We start from the raw sequence: 9818 nt of genomic DNA, 5'->3' as shown, positions 1-9818 counted from the left end.
GAAGGAAGGAAGGAAGGAAGGAAGGAAGGAAGGAAGGAAGGAAGGAAGGAAGGAAGGAAGGAAAATTTTGATGTGATGATCACAATACAATTATCAGGCCAGTCCTGTGCAGAGTTACTCCAGCCTGCTCATTCATTTCAGTGGATTTAGGCTGGAGTAACTGCATAGAACTGTGCAGTGCATAAAGATTCCCCCCCCCCCCGGGGGGGGTGGCCCTGTTACACATGCTAGGGGAACTCATTAGCATAACTCATTAGCATATGCCACACACCCTGACATCACCGGAAGTGTGTCATAAGGCCACACCCCCTGACATCACCGGAAGTGTGTCATAAGGCCACACACCCCGCCTACAGCGGTCCCGGCCGCCGCCGCCGGCCTTGCAGCTCCACTGCTGAGCCCCATGAGGGGCCCGGTGGTGGACCTGCAAGGCCGGCAGGAGTGCAAGGAAGCCCCGCGAAGGCCCTCCCTGGCCCCAGGCAGGCAGGGGTGGGGAGAGGCAGGGAAGAAGCAACTTACCCTCCCTCTTCTCCTGCCTCCTCCTGGCTGAATGAGGGCCGGAAGCGGGGTGGCCGAAAGCAGGGGGCGGGGCTTCATCATGTGCCCCGCCCCCATACCTCACCCGGGGGAACTGCGATCCCCCGCGATCCCCCCCAAAATGACCTCTGGTCTGAGCCAATCAGGGATTAAGCTGAAGCCTGCCGAAGCTAACGGGTCTATGTTCCTAGTGAAAGCACCAGTAGCATGGTACCGAGGTCACAGGCAGATAACATGAGGCAAGGAAAAACGAAAGTTAAGATTCCAGCACAGGAACAGACTCTACATCAGCCTCTCCCCCCCCCTCCACCTGCCATGGCAGCATATCTTACACCTGCATAGCTTACTCTTGGCCTTCAGCAGGCTGGCCCAAACCTTTCTATTTGGCTATGCTTAAGGCAAAGGTGAGCAAATATTCTTGACTGCAGTTCTTTATATAGATGTTCATACACTGTCAGTGAACCTTTTTGATTCCCTGCTTCTTGCCTTTGGTTTTACAGATGTGTTGGTATGACGCACACGTCATGTGTGTTTCTTTGAAAAAAGACACAATTCATCAATCATTTTGCCGTACAGGGTACATCATTTAGACATCTAATTTCCATATAATGGGAAATGCTGATGTGCAATTTGGGAACGGGTGAATATTTTGCAGGGCCAAATCCACACACCGAAACAGAAAGCGGTGCTGAAAGAAAGCTGCACAAAGTCAATATGCCCCAGAGAGAAACGTTACAGGAATAGGAATCTGGGGGTCAAAACAACAGGGGCAAGAAATTCAAAATTATCCTGAGCTGGAAGGAGATGAATGGTGTTTACCCGGCACTGGGGATGGTGATTGGTTTTGAGTCGTCTGCGTAGGAGTTGCATGTTGGCTGATATTCGGTATGATTGATAGAATTCTCATTGATTCCTCTAGCTTAATTTTTTACTTCTGTCCGATATGCGGCTACATGAACGATGAGCTCAGATGAGTTCAGAAATACAGATCAACGCAAACCAAGTTTGCTTGTATCTTCTCCGGGAGGAGAAGGAAGGCTTTTCATCACCGCAATCAATCTCAGGGAAATTAAAATGCAAACAAACCTTAACCCCTCTAACCCCGTTAAATTGTTTTAAATAAATTTAAGCTGGTTGTTTGATAACTGCACATGGTACAGAATTTTTTTTCTTCTCTCTCACTCTGCGGTGTTTTAAAAACTGTTGCAGGAACTCTCATTAGGGACTGGAGTAAAAACTAGAGAAATGGCTGCAGATAAAATGAAGACATACATCACCGAGTGCCCCTTAGGACTTTCTCCCACATAAACACAAAGGGTAAAGGAAGGGAAAAAAACATAAACGGGAGGGATCGTGTGGTTCCTGGACTGGGGGAGAGTTGCCAATCTCCAGGTGGCACCTGGAGATCTCCCACTATTACAACTGAACTCCAAGAGTCTAGTAGCAACTTAAAGACTAATAGAAGCTGTGGCAGGATATGAGCTTTCATGAGTCACGGCTCATTTCTTCAGATATCTGAGCAGTGATTCACAAAAACTCATACCCTGCCACAAATTGTGTTAGTCTTTAAGGTGCTACTGGACTCTTTCTCTTTTCTACTGCTACAGACAGATGGACATGGCTACCCATCTTGAGCAAATTCATCTCCAGACAACCAAGGTCAGTTCCCCTAGAGGCTACTTTGGAGGGTGGACTCTATGGTATTATACCCTGCTGAGGCCCCTCCCCTCCCTAAACCCCACCCTCCCCAGGCTCCTCCCCCCAGGCTCCAGGTATTTCCCAACCCAGAGCTGGCAACCCTAGCTGGGCATGATTTTGAATTGCCCATCCCTGCTCTTTGGATCCCCAAAATACTGATTCAATTGCACTTTTCTCATGTGCAAATCACACCCACAAGTCCTTATTTTTGGCCCAAATTCTGTTTCTTTACACTAAATCTGTCCCATAGCTTTTCCCCCAAGCCCTGCCATCTGCAGACCTGAGTCAGCTGGTGACCAGAGGCAGGACTTTTTCAGTGGTGGCACCTCTCCCCTAAGGCTCCCCTTGCCACCTACCTTACTTCGTCGCCAGGCCAAAACATTTCTCTCTGTGTGTTAGCTTCTAACGCTCTGGCCTGGATAGCTCAGGCTAGCCTGATCTCACTGAATCTCAAAAGCTAAGCTGAGTCAGCCTTGGTCAGTATTTGGATGGGAGACCACTAAGGAATACCAGGTAGTGACATGAAGACAAACAATGGCAAACCACCTCTGAATGTCTGTTGCCTTGAAAATGCCACTAGGAGTCGCTAGACCCTACTAGGGGTTGCCATAAGTCAGCTGTGACTCGATGGCAAAAAAGAGAAAGCTTTTAATAGAGATGTCCCACTTCTTAAAAGCTGTTTATATGGTCTGCTTCTAGCCTGAGCATTGTTTTATAGACATCACCTCAAGCTGCTGATTGTTCTTTTCTGCTGTTTTTATGCCCCGGCTTCTTTTAATATTAATACTTTTCAACATTTTGAGAATGTTATGGTGCAGTTTTTTACTTTGTGAACTAACTGATGCAGATCTCTGGAGAGGTGGCACATGAATTCTCTAAACAGAAGGAGGAGGAGGAACCCCGCCCTTAACTACCTGAAAGAGTCTCAGAGCGGTTTACTATCTCCGTTCCCTTCCCCTCCCCACAACAGACCCCCTGTGAGGTAGTGTCAGCTATGCTGCCAAGAGTATGGTGTATGTTTCTAATTGCTGTGCATTCCTTCCCATGCGCTTAATTGCATCTTAGCTGTCACACATATCTCTCAAGGCCACTGGAGGAGTCGATGTGTCTAGAATTCGTGGGAAGCTTCTTACCGTCCCTGCTTCTGCAGCCTTAAGTTCTCCGCCAAATGCCCGCGCGTGGGAACCCACCTAATTGGGTACTACGTGTGTGTGTGGGGGTGTATACAAATGCCCTATATCCTATTATGCGCATAGGTAACCCACCATTCCTAACAGTGTTCATGTTACTGCATCTATGGCTTTTCAATAAAAGTAAAACCTTCCTGGAAGTGTGTACTTTGTTGTTTTGCGGTGGATCCTGACAGGTAGGCGGGGCTGAGAGAGTGCTTTCGAGGACTGCTCCTGAGAGAACAGCTCTGAGAGAACTCGTGACTGACCCAAGGTCACACCAGCAGCTGCATGTGGAGGAGCGGGGAATCAAACCTGGCTCTTCGAGATTAGAGTCCGCACTCCTAACCACCACGCCACTACATTCAAGTGCATCGCTTTAATCAGCATTGTATAGGATAGGTTGGATTCACTGGTAATCTCTTCACTGGTAATCTCTCCAGAGCCAGTTTGGTGTAGTGGTTAAGTGTGCAGACTCTAATCTGGGAGAACCGGGTTTGATTCCCCACTCCTCCACTTGCACCTGCTGATGTGACCTTGGGTCAGTCACAAGCTCTGGCACAGCTGTCCTTGAAAAAGAGCCGTTTGTGTCAGAGTTCTCTCAGCCCCACCCACCTCACAGGGTATCTGTTGTGGGGAGGGGAAGGGAAAGGAATTTGTAAGCCGCTCTGAGACTCCAAGTGAAGGGCGGGATATAAATCCAATCTCTTCTTCTTCTTCTTCAGGTGGAAGCTCTTCCCATTTGTACAACATGACTTCCCCGCCTCCACATCCTTCTGCAGCCCAAAATGCCCCCAGGAACAGTACAGAGGGAGATGTCTGCAGTGGGGAATCAGCCAAAACCACCTCCCCTTCTGTCCGCAGGAGTTTTCCAACAGATCCAAACCAGCCATATATTCAGACTTCCTGAATCATGTATAAAAGCTATTCAAAGTGTGTGCACAATGCAACAGAGTGTGGCCCCCTGGACTTACCCAGAGGGCTTCCTTTGCACCCCATGGGGGTGGTGAGGAGAGCTGGGGGGAGAAGGACTAACTTCCATGGCATGCTGCGCTTCTACAGCCTCCACAGGGCCTCTCTGAACGGCCAGCCAATCCCTGCCTGGCTGGGCAGGTCCTGAGGTTGTCCAGGCAGACAGACAAGTTTCCCCTCTGGTCCGCCTGTGCATAAAAGGGGGGCTTCTGCAGCTCACCAGCATCACTCCGTTTTGGCTGCAATGTCTGGCAGTGGAAAAAAACCCAATAGAGCTCTCAAACCTTTCATTGGTTGTCCGTATCCATGGAGGAAGGCAGGCTACTTGGCTTGTCTCTCTAGCATTGCCCATTTTCCCAGGATAACCCCCCAAGTTGGGTGTGTTTGGGTTAATTTAACGCTCTTAATCAGAGCAAAGCACTGGGGGGGGGGGTGCCCAGGAGCTGTGGTTCGATACAATTAAGTTTTGAGCATGCAGCACTGCCATGAGTTATTCTGCTGACAGAAGGATGCTCTCAACTGCGCATGTGCCAAAGTGGGATGCGAGCTCAAAATGGAGCTTGTGCTCTCAGAATTGTCACTGAAAATGGATGCATGGCCTGTCCATGACGAGGGCCCTGAGCCACACATAATTGTGGGCAGCTTATGACTTTTGGGAGTGGGCCAATAGCCCTCGCCTACAGCCTCTGCCACCCCGACCTGGTCATCCCAGGCTAGCCTGATCTCGTCAGATCTTGGAAGCTCAGCAGGGTCAGCTCTAGCTAGTATCTGGATGGGAGACTGCCAAAGAATTCCAAGGTCGCCATGTGGAGGCAGGCAAGGGCAGACCACCTCTGAGCAGGTCCATAGCCAGGATTTTTTTATATGTGGGGCATATTTTCTTCTTGTGGGGCAACCATGATGAGGGAGGGAAGGGCTTTGTAAAAATAATACGTTATATCTTTGTGTGGGTATGGATATATCCAGGGGTCATTTCCTATAGGAGCGCACAGGAGTGGAGCTCCGGCAGTAAAGAGCCCAGGGGGCGGGCACATGCAACAAGCCCCACCCCCAGCAGCACCATGCCACGAGGAGCATGAGGATCTGCGCCCCCCCCCCAGTAGCTAGCAATCCAAAACAGTCTAGTGGAGCCTAAGCAGTGGGTGTTGCCTTCTGACACACTTCCGGTGATGTCAGGGGGTGTGGCATATGCAAATAAGTTATGCGAATGAGTTATTCTAATGAGCTCCTACACCTCTTTTTCTACGAAATGACCCCTGGATATATCTACCAGTACCAATGCTGCATGTGATCAAGTTGCTAGGTTATAAATAACAAGAAAGTATGCAAGGCTGTATGCTGGTGCGGCATTCAGAAGAAATCTAAATTTCTGTTTCACACACACACCCCTTCATATCCACCCAGCTTGGCACCCCTGTCCCCCTCCCAGCCCTTCCCTAGGTTGATTCACTAGTTTATTGCTTAATAATCAAAACCCCATTGAATCCTCCCTACCCTACAAGCAACCAAGCCACCTGTTTCCTTCCCCATACCAATCCCCACCCATGCCTCTTGTGGAGCAGGGCTGTAAATTAAGAGGGTAGGGCCCCGGGAAGCCCATCTCTGAGCATCTCTTGCCTTGAAAACCCTTCAGAGCAATTTCCACCACCACCACCACAACCCCTGATATGCCAAAGGCTACCAAGTGTGCAGCCTCAAGCTCATGTGAAATTAAATTGCAAACAGATCATTGGTGCAAAGATGTAAGTTGTGCAGCTTGAGAGAAAAAGGGCATTGACAGAAAGGTAGGTTTGATTTTTGAATGCCTTTTTGGGCGAAGATCACAGCACAACTAATGCTCAGTGATGCAAAGGCGTTCAACTCTTCACATGCTCAATTAACACACAACTGTTTGGGGGCACCACCCATCATCGTTCAGCCATTCAGCCGGTTCCCTAATCATTTCAAGTTTCAGATTAAATAAATAAATAAGTACGATCCAAAGGCTCTGCCTCCTTCATTAATCATGGGGGCCCAAGTGAAAATAATTGTGGATTATTAAAGCAATTACTGCAGAATCGTTCACACTAGCAAAACTCCATTAATCTTTATTCGAGTCTCTTTGAGTTTGATTCTTTCAAGGCCAATTGGGCTACTTTTGGATCTCTACAGAGATACATGTGCCTTCGATGAGCACACGTGCAGAAAAACGGAATACATTTTTCATCTGTCCTAAAATGGTCCTGATGTTGCAGAACAAAAAGGTTCACTGAAGGGTGGTAGAGGGTAAAAAAAAAAAAAGATTCATTTTTTAATTGCTGATCCAGCTTACTGCTAAGCAGCTGTCAACATCTGGCCAAGAGCCGCTCTCTACTGCAACAAGCCAAAGCTTCATTTCTACTCAGAGAGATGCTGAGCCCCCAAATTAGACTGGGATTCAACTCTAACTGGATGTTGGAACGTCTGACATTACACCCCCCTGTTGGCTACTGCCAGAAACTCTCGTGAAAAACACTTGGCTGTGTTTCTGTTTGAATCCCTACTCTGCCAGGGGAGTTCTTGGATCAGTCACACCCTCTCACCTTCACCTAACCCACAGGGTGGCTGTTGCCAGGATACCAGGGAGAAGAGAAGGATGATATTGTAAGTCAGGTTGCACTTCCACTGGGGATAAAAGCAGGGTATAAATCTAAAGCCCTGACCTGGATGGCCCAGACGACCCCAATCTCATCCAGTCTCAGAAGCTAAGCAGGGTTGTTCCTGGTAGTACTTAGATGGGAGACCACCACGGAAGTCCAGGACTGCATCGCAGAGGCAGGCAATGGCAAACCTCCTCTGTTTGTCTTTTGCCTTGAAAACCCGACACGGTCGCCATAAGTCAGCTGCAACTTGACAATATCTTTTTTTTAAAAAAAATTCTTTATTTTTTTTCATTGTAAAGTAGGATACACAAAAGTTCAAAATAGTGGCAATATTAACAAGCTTATATCAAAGTAGGTAACATCAAAAGTCAGGAAAAGTATCATTAATTGTTTCAAAAATAGAAGAATATACTTTCCACTCTGAAATAAAAAAAATTAGAACAAAGATCATCAAAATTTTGTTATGTGGGTGATAACTAACTTCCATTGTTTGATAAATATCCAATATATGTACATCTAGCGAATCGGTTTTATTTTTGCTGCCAATGTCAGGAGAGGGTGCACATCCAATTCCTAAATTGCTGCCAAGAGGAGGGTAAGAAATCTTCTGTTGCTAAAAATTCCAATATAGGATCCCATTTTTCCATTACAGGTTTTTCTATGGGTTTTTGGGTTAGTCTATTGAGTTTGTTGGTAACTGAGTCCATAAGGAATTGGTCCCACAACTTTTGATACCAGAGTCCCAATGTGGGAGGATTTGGATTTTTCCAACAAGTAGCAATCGCTGTTCGTGCAGCATAAATCATAGCATCCAAGGTCTGCTTATGTACATGTTTTTCAATATGAAGCGGCCAATGTTTAAGGAAGAGGTTTTCAGGATCCAGTGGGATTTCAAGGCCTATAATTCTGTGTACCATTTGTTTTATTTCTTCCCAAAATGGTGCTATTTTATCGCATTCCCGCCAAGAGTGGGCGAACGTGCCTATCTTGTCACAATTTTTCCAACATTTTGGTGAGATTGCGGCATGCATATGGGAAAGTCGTTGAGGAGTCAAGTACCACGTTAGTATCTTAAAATCTTGTAGCTCTGATGGAATAGAATTTGGATAAGGATTAACTTGACAATATCTAAATACATGAACTAATTTTCATGGAGGAGGTCCAAGGTTCAGTCCTTGACATCTCTGCTTAATGATGTCAGTTGCCAGGTGTTGGGTGAGACTCATTGTTTTCTGAGCCTGGAGAGCCACTACCAGTCACAGCAAACAATACTGAGCTACAGGGACCAATGGTCTGACTCCTTCTAAGACAACTTATGATTGGCAGGAGCCATGTCTCAGTGGAATGGCTCCTGCGTTGCATGTCAGAAGTCCCTCTATTTTTTTGTAATCTTCTGGGCATGGGACAGGGGTTACTGGGGGTGTGGAGGGGGAGGTATTTGTTAATTTCCGGCATTGTACAGGGGGTTGGACTAGATAACCCTGGAGGTCCCTTCCAACTTTATAATAGTATGATTCTAGCTGGACCTAGGGTTTGACTTCATATGATTAAAGTGGCTACTGTATATTTGAAAAGAGACTAGTGGTAGACCACATGCTTTTTATGCAGACATTCCTGAGTTGCATCTCCAGTTAAAGGATCTCGGGTTGTGGGCACTGGACTCTCTTGGAGACCCTGGAGAACTGCTGCCAGTTAGAGCTCAGCTGACAATACTGAGTGAGGTGGACCCCGGATCAGACTCCAGACAGCAGCTTCAGACCCTCAAACAGTTATTATAATGATTATCTTGACCATCTGGTAAGGTATTAATATCTGCATATTACTGTGGATCTAGCAACACCCAAGTATAAAGCAAGTGGGCTGACTACAGTTCCCTTTGCACAAGATCTCATGCTGTATTGAGCACATTCTTCCCTATATCTTATAGCACCCAGAAATTGGAAGAAGAAGAAGAAGAAGAAGAAGAGGAAAAAGAAGAAGAGGAGGAGGAGAAGGAGAAGGAGGTGGAGTTGGGTTTATACCCTATTCTTCACTCGGAGTCTCAGAGTGGCTTACAATCACGTTTCCCTTTCCCTCCCCACAACAGATACCCTGTGAAGTAGGACTGCTCTTAAGAGAACAGCTCTGAGAGAACCTGCAACTGACCCAAGGTCACACCAGCAGCTGCATATGAAGGAGTGGGGAATCAAACCTGGTTCTCTCAGATTAGAGTCCACACTGTTAACCACTACACCAAACTGGCTATCTTGCACAAGCAGTTGTGCTAAATTAATCTGGTTTCTGTTACTCCATGTTATCATGAACCAGATTAATTTAGTACAAGGAGCCCACATAAAATTTTCCCCATATTTCTGCTTGTGCAAGGTACCTAGTGCATGCAAAAATCCTCTACAATACTTGAATGAGTGTCAGATATTCCCCTTGATAGACATTCCATCAGATTGAACATAAGAACATAAGAACACAAAAGACGCCAAAGTTGGATCAGGCCAATGGCCCATCTAGTCCAACACTCTGTCACACAGTGGCCAAAAATACCAGGTGCCATCAGGAGGTCCACCAGTGGGGCCAGGACATTAGAAGCCCTCCCACTGTTGTCCCCCCCAAGCACCAAGAAGACAGAGCATCACTTGCCCCAGAGCACCTATCTATACCTTGTGGCTAATAGCGACTGGATTTATCCCCCGCCCTTCACTACCCAAAGGAGTCTCAGAGCGGCTTACAAACTCCTTTCCCTTCCCCTCCCCACAACAGACACCCTGTGAGGTAAGTGGGGATGAGAGAGCTCTGACAGAAACTGCTCTTTTTCAAGAACAGGTGT

This window comes from Gekko japonicus, unplaced genomic scaffold (assembly GCF_001447785.1).
Source record: "Gekko japonicus isolate JY-2015 unplaced genomic scaffold, Gekko_japonicus_V1.1 scaffold1, whole genome shotgun sequence".
Taxonomy (NCBI): Eukaryota; Metazoa; Chordata; class Lepidosauria; order Squamata; family Gekkonidae; genus Gekko; species Gekko japonicus.
This window is presented reverse-complemented; position numbering follows the sequence as displayed.